The sequence below is a fragment of the Trichosurus vulpecula genome, chromosome 5, assembly GCF_011100635.1.
Source record: "Trichosurus vulpecula isolate mTriVul1 chromosome 5, mTriVul1.pri, whole genome shotgun sequence".
NCBI classification, from domain to species: Eukaryota; Metazoa; Chordata; class Mammalia; order Diprotodontia; family Phalangeridae; genus Trichosurus; species Trichosurus vulpecula.
The window spans coordinates 212,925,389-212,939,197 of NC_050577.1; the positions used below are offsets into that span (position 1 = coordinate 212,925,389).

Genomic DNA, 13,809 nt, shown 5'->3' on the forward strand with positions numbered 1-13,809 from the left:
TTTTGCCTTTGTCTTGCTGATTATAATTTAATATTTCAGACAGAGATAGAAGAAACATTCTTTCCTTATTATGCCTGTTATTATGTTATTATTATTGTAAAACGGTCATACTCTATTAGTCCGAGTGGTATTACAAGAAATCATCCTTTATATAAGTATGTACATCAAATGCAAACAGTGCTCATTTAGTAAAATACATAACTAATACTGTTATTGTTAAAGGTAGATAATAGTTGTATGTCTATAATTTCTAGATTCTCTAACCATATGGACAATTTTACCTGAGTAAACTTAGGAAATTATTCCTTGTGCTTAAGTTGAGAAAATTCTTTACTACAGTCCTTTCTACCTCTGATGTTCTATATTTTCATTTTATACTCTCTACACTAATAAATAATGGAAGCTTGGAGTTTATTGTAAAATTCTCAATATAGTTATCATCTCTCTCTGCAGCAATCTTGATGTTATTTTTCTGGCATTATACTAAATATGTCATCCGCTCTCTAGAAGTCTTTTTTATCCCTTGAAAAAAGTCTGGTGTTGTTACAGCCAGAAAGTTTTTAACTTCAAGATTATACTTTAATAAGAAGAAGAAAGAAAAGTATTTGAAGGTTTTTTTAAAAATTATCTTGAATATAATTTAAAATCTAATCAGTAGCTAGAAAATGGAGTTTCCTTTAAATTAGCCCATTTAGCCAGCACTTGTTTATATTAGCCTGTTTCCTTTAATTAACTATTTTTGAGTGAGGATTACTATTTTTGGAGATGAATGAGATCAGATACTGCCTTTTAAATAACTTGCAAAATTCTCATTGAATTATTGTGCATTTTCTGCAATATGCGTATGCTCATATGATTCTGTAGTATGTGTATTCATAATATGATTCTGTAATATAGGTATACACACATACACACACATGTATTATACACACATATATAGTATGTCAGAACATGAGTTTCACAATGCTATCTGTACACTTTCTTTTCTATGAGTGTGTAAACAATGATAGTGACTTTTAATACCAATCAGGAAATAAACTATGGAATTATGTATTTTCTTCTTTTTAATAAGTAACTTTTTTAATACATCATAGGAATGAACCATAAACAAAGCAACTGCAAAATCATTTTTTTAAAAAAGAAGAATAACAAAACAGGCCCCAGATCTATAGTCCTTTCATGGTAGTTGTTTTACCTATATGAGGAACAGGAATTTGTATACCAAAGTTATGCAATGTTTATTTGCTATCTGGGGCCTAATGGGAGGTAACTGACAGTGCTCTTAACTTATTCTTCAGATGTGCACTATGGTTACGATATTTGATGATCAGCACAAATATTGAATTTTCATTACTATAGGTGATTGGAAGAAGAAACAAATAGTAAGAAAACACATGAGAAAAAAATGGTTCAGATGATTCCACTAATGTAAGCCAGAAGGACTGAGTCTTATCTATAATAATGATAAAATATTAATTTTAGAAAAGTAGTTTTAAGTGGGAAACTAAAGTTTTGCTCTTGTGATATACTAAATTCAAATATCTCTTTCCTTATGGAAATGCTTTTTCAGATATATCTGCAGTTCACCTAAAGTTTACCTAAAAGTAAATAAATGGATACACTTCCAGAGTGGGCACCATTATTGGTATTTTCAGCAAGTTTACATTTGCAAGGAAACCTAAACTATCATTCTTGGACGTTTAGCCTTTTAGTTCCCCATTCTTTTTCTATTTCACTATTTCTATTTTTATTAAATTTTTCTAGCATCTGGAAAATATATTCAATTCAACTTAGATGCACAAAGTACATAGTTTGTACAAGGTACATAGTTTGTTCAAGGTATTTTATCTTACGTTAGGTATGAAAGGTAAAGAATAATTGTTGGTGTGACCAGTTTTTGCCATTAGCAGGCAATCGGGAGACAATGGAAAATAAATAATTCCTGTTAATAGTTACTAACATTAAAAAACAATAACAACAACTCTAGGCTAGTCAGTATGCAAAGGTTAATTCTTCCTAGAATGAGTTTGACCTAAGATGGTCAGAGAGAGGAGGAAAGAAAGACAGAGAGGAAGAAATGAACAATTTTTTTGAGAATTTTGGAAGACAATGAGGAAGAAATCTCATTGTCAAATTTGTATAGCATGGCCAGAGGAATAATATTTTAATTCAGAAACATAATGCCACCACCTTCAATATATAGGTATGTGAGTTTGTAGACATATGCATGTACACATTCCCTATCTCTAGTCACTTTTTCCATTTGAAGGGAAAATTAGGATTGCAGAGGCTCAAATTAAGATTCAAAGTCAAGTTATTTCCTTAACATGGATTAAAAAAAATGGATGCAGAATGTAAATAATAGCATACACACACACACATGCACACACACACACACACACATATATGTGTATATATATATATATATATATATATATATATATATATGTCATGGCTATATTGATTACACATACCTAATTTCAGGGGTATATTTATTTAAATACTTCTCAAATCTATAAAAGACTGAAGATGGAAGAGGGTACATGATTAATATGAAAAAATATTGCTAGAGGCAGAGCCAAGATAGTGGAATAAAGGCAGTGACTTGCCTGAACTCTCCTCCAAATACCTTTAAAAATGACTAAACAGATTCTAGAGCAGCAAAACCAACAAAAAGATGAAGTGAAACAAATTTCCAGCCCAAAACAATTGAGAAGGTCAGCAGAAAAGGTCTGTCACAACTACCTGAGAGTGGAGTGCAGTCCAGCACAAGCCACACCAGTACAACCCCAGCCCCAGCAAACCAGGAGCAGGCCTTGAAAGTGATTGAATCACCAGTGGCAGCGGCAGTGGCAGTGGTTGCTTCTGGAGGTCTCAGCACATAGTAAGGGGGTCAAAAACTGCTCAGTAGATTACAGAGATCTTTTTGCTAGCACTGAAACAGTACTCTGTTGATTTGCCCATACGCAGATCCAGGTTGCAGTCCTGTGTGGCAGTCCCAGGGTTGGGAAAAGCATAGCAGAGTTTGCAGTCACAGTGGAGGGGAGACCCTCCTCACAATTCAAGGGCAGGAAAGAGTGCTTGTGGTTGCTCACAGACCAGAGCACAGGCCATGAAAGGAGTAAACACCTCTCCTTAGATCATACCACCTCGGAAGAGCTAAAAATTTACAGGTCCCTAGAAGTATCTCTGAAAACAGCTGCACAAAACCCTTGAAGTTTGGGGAAGTGCACTCTACGCACTGGAAGCAGATGCCTATTTTAATAAAGAGTTAAAAGTCAAAAAATTGGCTAGGGAAATGAGCAGACAACAGAAAAAAGCTCTGACTATAGAAAGGTACTATGACGACAAGGAAGATCAAAATAAACACTCAGAAGAAGACAACAAAGTCAAAGCTCCTACATCCAAAACCCTCCAAGAAAACTAGGTATTTGTCTCAGACCATGGAAAAGCTCAAAAAGGATTTTGAAAATCAAGTAAGAGGGAAGCGTTTCAGCAGGGGCTGAATGAGATGCTGTAGAAAAGTGAGTGGAAGAGATAGGTCTAAAAAAGCAAATCTGAGCAGATTGGAGAGAGTTAGAAGACACTAGTAGACTGAGAGGGGTAGGAGAGCCGGGCACGCAGATTGGCACTAGACTAAACCAGCCAGGAACAGCAGAGGAATCCAACCAGCGTGCCGGTGTGGGAGAGCACGGGTGAGCAAAACGCTGGAGCAGGAGAAGACCCAGGGAGAAAGTATTGGCTGTAGCCACGATCAAGCTCTAGGCCGCTCAGCCCAGGAGCAGAGTTTGTTGGAGCACAGAGCCTGCGGCCACTGGAGCAGCTAGCCTGGAGGCCTCCAACCCATAGTCGAAAGGTTTGAAACTTGCCTTCTTGAACTTCCAGGAGCCATGATGTGCAGGTAAAATGGCTCAAATCCCTCCCTTGAATAAACCCAGAGAACAAAACTTCAGGAGAAACAGAAGAGCCAGAAGTGGGGCTTCAGTAGCATAATTTTCCAGGCAAAGAGATGGACATTAAATGAAATGAGGGAATTCCACACCTTCCTGATGAAAAGGCCAGAGCTCAATGGAAAATTTGATCTCCAAATACAAAACTCAAGAGAGACATAAAAAGGCAAATGGGGGCGGGGGAACCCCTAGTTAATCAATAAGGCTAATTAATTACATCTTTATATATGATTATTTTGTTTTATTTATATATATATATGTCAATCTTGAGAATAGTATACTCATTATGACAACTGAAAGGGATATTCATAGACTGTGGATATCAGTATAAAATACTGATTATATACATATATATATGTGTGTGTATATATATATATATATATTCATTTTAAAATATAACTAAGAGATATAAAGGGATGGTTCTGGGAGAAGAGTTAAGGAGGTAGTAGAAAAGGGTAAATTACATCACATGAAGAGGCACAAAACCACATTGTACTAGAGGGAAAGAAGGGAGGGAGAAGAGCAGCATTTGAACTTTACTCGCATAAGATTTGGTTCAAGAAGGGAATAACATACCCTGATAAGTATAGAAATTTAACTTGTCCTAAAGGCAGTAGGAGGGGAAAGGGGAAAAAAGGAAGGGGGGTAGTCAGAAGGGAGGGAAGAAGTAGCAAGTGGAAAACGTAAGATAAGGGAGGAGAATCAAGAGGGAGGGTAAACTGAGGAAAGCGGTGGCCAAAAGCAAAACTTTGTTGAGGAGTGGAAGAGGAAAGGGAGAAATAAAAGCATAAATAGGGGGGAAATGGGATGGAGAAAAACACACACACAGTAATCATAACTGTGAATATAAATGGGATGAAATCTCCCATAAAACGCAAGCAGATAGCAGAATGGATTAAAAACCATAATCCTACAATATGCTCTTTAAAGGAAACACATTTGAAACAGGGGCATACACACAGGGTAAAGGTAAAAGGCTGGAGCAGAATATATTGCACTTCAGCTAAAGTAAAAAAAAAAGCAGGGGTTGCAATACTAATCTCAGACAAAGCAAAAGCAAAGATAGATCTAATTAAAAGAGATAAGGAAGGACACTGCATCCTGCTAAAAGGCACCATAAACAATGAAGCAATATCATTGTTTAACATATATGGACCAAGTGGTATGGCATGAAAATTCTCAGAGGAGAGGTTAAAGGAGTTACAGGAAGAAATAGATAGCAAAACTATAATAATGGGAGACCTCAACCTCCCCCTCTCTGAACTTGATAAATCTAACCTCAAAATAAACAAGAAAGAAGTTAAAGAGGTGAACAGAATTTTAGAAAAGGCAGATATGATAGACCTCTGGTGAAGGTGAATGGGGATAAAAAGGAATATACTTTTTTCTCTCAGCAGTACATGGCACATACTCAAAAATTGACCATGTGCTAGGGCCTAAAAACCTCACAATCCAGTGCAGAAAGGCAGAAGTAGTCAAAGCATACTTTTCAGATCACGATGCAATAAAAATGATTTGTAATAAAGAACCATGGAAAAATAAGCTAAAAATTAATTGGAAACTAAATAATCTAATTCTAAAGAAAGAGTGGGCCAAAGAACAAATCATAGAAACAATTAATAACTTCATTCAAGAGCATGACAATAATGAGACAACATACCAAAACTTATGGGATGCAGCGAAAGGAGTTCTTAGGGGAAGTTTTATTTCTCTAAATGCTTACATGAATAAAATAGATAAAAAAGAAATCAATGAATTGGGTATGCAACTGAAAAAGCTAGAAAAAGAACAAATTGAAAATCCCCAATTCAATACCAAATTAGAAATACTGAAAATCATAGGAGAGATTAATAAAAGGGAAATCAATAAAACTATTGAATTAATAAATAAAACAAAGAGTTGGTTTTATGGAAAAACAACCAATAAAATTGATAAACCTTTGGTCAATTTGATTAAAAAAAAGAAAGAAGAAAATCAAATTACCAGTATCAAAAATGAAAAGGGTGCATTCACCTCCAATGAAGAGAAAATTAAAACAATAATTAAGAATTATTTTGCCCTACCCAATTGTATGCCCACAAATTTGACAACCTTAGGGATATGGATGAATATCTACGAAAATATAAATTGCCCAGGTTAACAGAAGAGGAAGTAAAATTCCTAAATAAGCCCATCTCAGAAAAAGAAATTGAGCAAGTCATCAATGAACTCCCTAGGAAAAAAAAATCTCCAGGGCCAAATGGTTTTACATGTGAATTTTATCAAACATTTAAAGAACAATTAATTCCTAAACTTTAAAGACTATTTGGGAAAATAGGTGAAGAAAGAGTCCTACCAAATGCTTTTTATGACACAAATGTGGTACTAATACCCAAACCAGGAAGAGCCAAAACAGAGAAAGAAAATTATAGACCAATTTCCCTAATGAATATTGATGCAAAAATTTTAAATAAAATACTAGCAAAAAGATTGCAGCAACTTATCACGAGAATAATACACTATGACCAGGTAGGATTTATTCCAGGAATGCAAGGCTGGTTCAATATTAGGAAAACTATCAGTATAATTCATCATATCAACAACAAAACTAGCAGAAACCATATGTTCATTTCAATAGATGCAGAAAGAGCCTTTGACAAAATACAACACCCATTCCTATTAAAAACACTGGAAAGCATAAGAATAAATGGAGCCTTCCATAAAATTATAAGTAGCATCTACCTAAAACCATCAACAAGCATTATTTGTAATGGGGATAAGCTAGATGCATTCCCAATAAGATCAGGAGTGAAACAAGGATGTCCATTATCACCCCTACTATTCAATTTGGTACTAGAAATGTTAGATGTAGCAATAAGAGAAGAAAAAAGAAATTGAAGGAATTAGAATAGGCAAAGAAGAAGCTAAATTATCACTTTTTACAGATGATATGATGATTTACTTAGAGAATCCTAGAGAATCAAGTAAAAAACTACTTGAAATAATAAACAACTTTAGCAAAGTTGCAGTATACAAAATAAACCTACATAAATCCTCAGCATTCCTATACATTACTAACAAAGTGCAATAGTAAGAGACAGAAAGAGAAATTCCATTCAAGGTTACTCTAGACACTATAAAATATTTGGGAGTCAATCTGCCAGAACAAACCCAGGGCCTATATGAACATAATTATGAAACACTTTTCACATGAATAAAGTCAGATCTAAATAAATGGAAAAATATCAGTTGCTCATGGTTAGGCTGAGCTAATATAATAAAAATGACAATTTTACCCAAACTAATTTATCTATTCAGTGCCATACCAATCGAACTACCAAAAAATTATTTTACAGAGCTTGATAAAGTAATAACAAAATTCATCTGGAAGAACAAGAGGTCTAGAACATCTAGGGAGTTAATGAAAAGAAATGCTAGAGAAGGTGGCCTAGCCATACTAGATATCAAACTGTACTATAAATCAGCAGTCATCAAAACTACCTGGTATTGGCTAAGAAACAACCGTGGATCAGTGGAATAGGTTAGGTAGACAAGACACAATATTCAACATCTATGGCAATCTACTCTTTGATAAACCCAAAGAATCCAGCTTCTGGACTAAGAATTCACTATTTCACAAAAACTGCTGGGAACATTGGAAAATGGTAGGGCAGAAACTGGGCATAGACCACTATCTTACACCATATACCAAAATAAAGTCAAAATGGGTTCATGATTTAGGAATAAAGGCTGATACTATAAGTAATTTGGGAAAGCAAGGAATAATTTACTTATCATATTTATGGAAAAGCAAAGAATTCATGATGCAATAAGAGACAGAGAGCATTGACAGCATTACAAAATGCAAAATAGATAATTTTGATTATGCTAAATTGAAATGTTTTTGTATTAAAAAAAGCCAATGCAACAAAGATTAGGAGGGAAGCAGAAAATTGGGAGAAAATCTTTACAACTAATGTCTCTGATAAAGGCCTCATCTCTAAAATATACAGGGAACTGAGCCAAATTTATAGGAATACAAGTCATGCCCCAATTGAGAAATGGTCAAAGGATATGAACAGGCAGTTTTCAGAGGAAGAAATTAAAGATATCTATAGGTATATGAAAAAATGCTCCAAATCACTACTGATTAGAGAAATGCAAATCAAAACAACTCTTAGGTACCACATCTCTTCTGTCAGATTGACTAAAATGACAAAACAGGACAATGATAGATGCTGGAGAGGATGTGGGAAAATCGGAACATTGTTACATTGCTGGTGGAGTTGTGAACTGATCCAGCCATTCTGGAGAGCAATTTGAAAGTATGCCCAAAGGGCTATAAAAATGTTTATATTCTTTGACCTAGCAATACCACTTCTAGGGTTGTATCCCAAAGAGATCACACAAGTGGGAAAAGGACCCGTATGTACAGTAATATGTATAGTGGCTCTTTTTGTAGTAGCAAGTTATTGGAAATCAAGGGAAAGCCCATCAATTGGTTGATGGCTGAACAAGTTGTGGTATATGAAGGTAATGGAATACCATTGTGCTATAAGAAATAGGGAAGATACAGACTTCATAATAACCTGGATAAACCTACACTAGATAACGCTGAGTGAATGGAGCAGAACCAGGAGAACATTATACGCAACCACAGATATATGGATTCTGTGATGACTAACCCTGAGAGACTTTGCTCTTCTCAGCAATGCAAGGTGCAAAGACAACCCCAAAGGACTCATGATGGAGAGAGCTATCTACATCCAGAGAAAGAACTATGGAGTCTGAGTGCAGATTGAGGCATACTTTGTGCTCACCTTTTTTCCCTTTGTTTTTTTTTCTCATTTTTTTTGCTTTTGTTTCTTCTTTCTCGTGATTCATTCCATTTGTCATAATTCTTCTTTACAACTTGACTATTGTGTAAATAAGTTCAATGCAATGTTATATGTAGAAGATATATCGGATTCCATATTGTCTTGGGGAGGGAGGGGAGAAAATCTGGAACGCAAAATTATGTGGAACTGAGTGTTGTAAACTAAAAATAAAAATCTTAATTATAAAAAAAAGAAAATCAAGTAAGAGAGGTAGAGAAAATTGGGAAAGAGAAATGAGACTAATACAAGAAAATCATGAAAAACAAGTCAACAGTGTGGTAACAGCGAGTGCAAAAAGTAATGAAGACAGCAAAACCTTAAAAAATAGACTAGGCCAACTGGGAAAAGAGCTCCAAAAGTTCACTAGAGAAAATATTTCCTTACTTTTTCACAATGGGTTTGCCCCCAGAATACAGGTGTTGTGAAAACCATTGCTAAACCTCCACAAAAATTGGCAATGAAAAGACTCAAATTAACATTGTCATCACCAGACACATAGACTCTGGCAAGTCCACCACTACTGGCCACCTCATCTACAAATGTGGTGGAATTGATAAGAGAACCATTGAGAAGTTCAAGAAGGAAGCTCCTTCAAATATGCCTGGGTCTTGGATAAACTGAAGACTGAACATGAGCATGGTATCACTATTGATATCTCCCTATGCAAATTTAAGACCAGCAAGTAATATGTGACCATTATTGATGCTCCAGGACACAGAAACTTTATCAAGAACATGATTACAGGCACATCTCAAGCTGACTGTGCTACCCTGATTGTTGCTGCTGGTGTTGGTGAACTTGAAGCTGGTATCTCAAAGGATGGGCAGACTCATGAGTATGCCTTTCTGGTCTACACACTAGGTGTTAAAAAACTGATTTTTGGTGTAAACAAAATGGATTCCACTGACCACCCCTACAGCCAGAAGAAATATGAGGAAATTGTCAAGGAAGTCAGTACCTATATTAAGAAAATTGTCTACAACCCTGACATAGTAGCTTCTGTGCCAGTTTCAGGTTGTAATTTTGACAACATACTGGAGTCAGGCTCTAATACGCCTCGGCTCAAGGCATAGCAAGTCACTTGTAAGGATGGCAATGTTAATGGAACTACACTGCTTGAAGATTTGGATTGTATCCTGCCACCAACTTGTCCAACTGACAAACCCCTTCATCTACCCCTCCAAGATGTCTACAAGATTGGTGGTATTGCTACTGTACCTGTTAGCAAAGCAGAAACTGGTGTTATAAAGCCAGGCATGGTGGTCACCTTTGCTCCAGTCAATGTTATAACTGAAGTAAAGTCTGTTGAAATGCACCATGAAGCTTAGAGCGAGCCTCTGCCAGGGGATAACATTGGTTTCAATGTCAAGCATGTGTCCATCAGAGATGTCCACCACGGCAGTGTGGCTGGTGATAGCAAGAGTGACCCACCTATAGAAGCAGCTGTTTTCACTGAACAGGTTATTATCCTGAACCATCAAGGCCAAATAAGTGCTGGCTATGCACCTGTTTTGGATTGTCACACTGATCACACTGTTTGCAAGTTTGCTGAACTGAAGGAGAATATTGATTGTCATTGTGGTAAAAAAAACTGGAAAATGGCCCTAAATTCCTGAAATCTAGTGATGCTGCCATTGTTGACATGGTTCCAGGTAAGCCCATGTCTATGGAGAGCTTCTCTGATTATCCTCCTCTGGGTCATGTTGCTGTTCCTGATATGAGGCAGACTGTTGCAATTGGTGTCAAAAGGCAGTTGACAAAAAGTCTGCTGGAGCTGGCAAGGTCACAAAATCTGCCCCGAAGGCCCAGAAGGCTAAATGAATATTCTGTACAACACCTGTCACTCCAGTCTTAAGAACTTAGAAGAACAGTCTCATAACTGCTTATCTCAATTGGCTATTTACGTTTAATAGTAAGAGACTGATTAATGACTAAAATTATTGTAAAAGCTTCAGGAAGAAAGGAATCTTTTGTGGACCATTTGTTTCATGGAAGTTTTAAGTTATTAGTTTTTAAAATCAGTAATTTTTAAATGGAAAAAAGTGACCAAAAATCTGTCACAGAATTTTGAGACCATTAAAACAGTTTAAAGCAGAAAAAAAGAAGAAAAAATTTCTTGTTTCACCAGAAATGGTGAGCAGGCAGATCAGACAAACCTGAACTGACTTGCATGAACTGATGCTGAGGGAAGTGAAGAGGAGAATACTGTATACAGTAATGGCAACATTGTGCAATGAGCAACTTTATTAGACTTGGCTCTTTCGAGTAATGCAATGATCTTAGATAATTCCAAAAGACTCATAATGGAAAATACTATTCACATCCAGAGAAAGAACAATGGAGTCTGAATGCAGATCGAGGCATACTATTTTCTCTTTTGTTGTTGTTGTTGTTGCTGTTTTTGCTTTTTCTTTCTCATGATTTTCCCCTTTTGTTATTTATTCTTCTTTCACAACATGGCTAATGTGGAAATATGTTCAATGTGATCATACATGTATAGCCTATATTAGATTACATGCTGTCTTGGGGAAGGGGGAGTGGAGAGAGGTGGGAAATTTTAGAACTCAAAATCTTATAAAGGTGAATGCCGAGAACTAAAAACAAACAAACAAACAAATAAATGAAAGGAAAATATTTCCTTAAAATTAGAATGGAGCAAATGGAAACATTACGGGAAACAATAAAACAAAAACTAAAGAATAAAAAAGTAGAAATTAATGTGGAAAAGCTCATTGGAAAAACAACTGACCTGAAAAATAGATCTAGGAGGGATAATTTTAAAATTATTGGACTAGCTGAAAGCCATGATAAAAAAATACCTAAGCATTTCAAGAAATTATCAAGGAGAACTGCCCTGATATTCTAGAACCAGAGGATAAAATAGAAATTGAAAGAATCCACTAATACCTCCTGAAAGAGATCACCAAAGGAAAACTCCCAGGAATATTATAGCCAAATTCCAGAGTTCCCAGGTCAAGGAGAAAATATTGCAAGCAGCCAGAAAGAAACAATTCAAGTATCATGGAGCCACATTCAGGATAACACCAGATTTAGCAGCTTCTATGTTAGATTGGAGGGCTTGGAATATGATATTCTGGAAGGCAAAGGAGCTAGGATTAAAACCAAGAATCATCTACCCAACAAAACTGAAAATAATCCTTCAGGGGGTATATGGATACTCAATGAGATAGAGGACTTTCTGGCATTCTTGATGAAAAGACCAGAGCTGAATAGAAAATTTGACTTTCAAACACAAGAATCAAGAGGAGCATGAAAAGGTAAACAAGAAAGAGAAATCATAAGGGACTTATTAAAGTTGAAGTGTTTACATTCCTACATGGAAAGATGATATTTCTAACTCAAGAGACCATTCGCATTATTAGAGCAGTTGTAAGGAATATATACATACATACATGCATACATGCATACCTACACATACAAACATACATCTATATATGTATCTGTGTGTGTATAGACACAGGGTGAGAATGTGAAGAGATATCTAAAAAATAAAATTAAGGGGTGAGAGGAATGGATCAGGAGAAGGAGAAAGGGAGAGGTAGAATGGGGTAAATTATCTCATGTAAAAGAGGGGACAAAAGGCTTTCTTCTTCTTTTTTTCTGTATATATTTTATTTAATATTTTAGTTTTCAACATTAATGTCCACAAGATTTGAGTTACAAATTTTCTCCCCTCCCCCAAATTTCTACCCTCCTCCCCATTCCAAGATGGCATATATTCTGATTGCCTCATTCCCCTGTCAGCCCTCCCCTCTTTCACCCCATTCCCCCTCCCTGTCCCCTTTCCCCTTACTTTCTTGTAGGGCAGGATAGATTTCTATGCCCCATTCCCTATATATCTTGTTTCCCAGCTCCACAAAAAACAAAATTGTTTTTAATTTTTTTAAGCATCTCCTTTTTAAAACTTTGAGTTCCAAATTCTCTCTCCTCTTCCCTTCCCACCCACTCTCCCTAGGAACGCAAGCAATTCCACATAGATCACACATGTATCATTATGCAAAACACTTTCACAATGCTCATGTTGTGAAAGGCTAACTATATTTCCTTCCATCCTATCCTGTCCCCCTTTATTCAACTTTCTCCCTTGACCCTCTCCTTTTTCAAATGTGTTTGCTTTTTATTACCTCCTCCCCCTAACTGCCCTCCCTTCTATCATCCCCCCTTTTTATCCCCTTCCCCTTACTTTCCTGTGAAGTAAGATACCCAATTGCATGTGTATATTATTCCCTCCTCAAGTTGAATCCGATGAGGGTAAGATTCGCTTGTTCCGCCTCGCCTGCCCTCTCTTCCCTTCCAATAGAAATGTTTTTTCTTGCCACTTTTATGTGAGATAATTTACTCCATCCTATCTCTCCCTTTCTCCCTCTCTCAATATATTCCTCTCTGACCCCTTAAATTTATTTCATTTTTTTAGATATCATGCCTTCATATTCATTCATCTCATCCTGTGCCTTCTGTCTATATTCCCTTCAACTCCCCTAACACTGAGAAAGGTCTTCTGAATTACACACATCATTCTTGCCATGTATGAATGTAAACATAACAGTTCAACTTTAATAAGTCTGGTATGAATTCTCTTTCTTGTTTACCTTTTCATTATTCTCTTGATTCTTGTATTTGAAAGTCAAATTTTCTATTCAGCTCTGGTCTTTTCATTGAGAAAGCTTAAAAGTCCTCTATTTTATTGAAAGTCTATATTTTTCCTTGGAGCATTATACTCATTTTTGCTGGGTAGGTGATTCTTGGTTTTAATCCTAGCTCCACTGACCTCTGGAATATCGTATTCCAAGCCCTTTGATCCCTTAATGTAGACACTGCTAGATCTTGTGTTATTCTGATTGTGTTTCCACAATACACAAATTGTTTCCTTCTGGCTGCTAGCAGTATTTTCTCCTTGACCTGGAAACTCTGGAATTTGTCGAAAATATTCCTAGGAGTTTTCTTTTTGGGATCTTTTTCAAGAGGCGATCAGTGGATTCTTT

The 13,809-nt window shown here is 36.1% G+C and overlaps 1 pseudogene; it reads left to right on the forward strand.

Annotated features, from left to right (window-relative positions):
- Positions 1-9,253: 9,253 nt before the first annotated feature.
- Positions 9,254-10,633, forward strand: LOC118851193 (annotated as a pseudogene).
- The last annotated feature ends 3,176 nt before the right edge of the window (positions 10,634-13,809 follow it).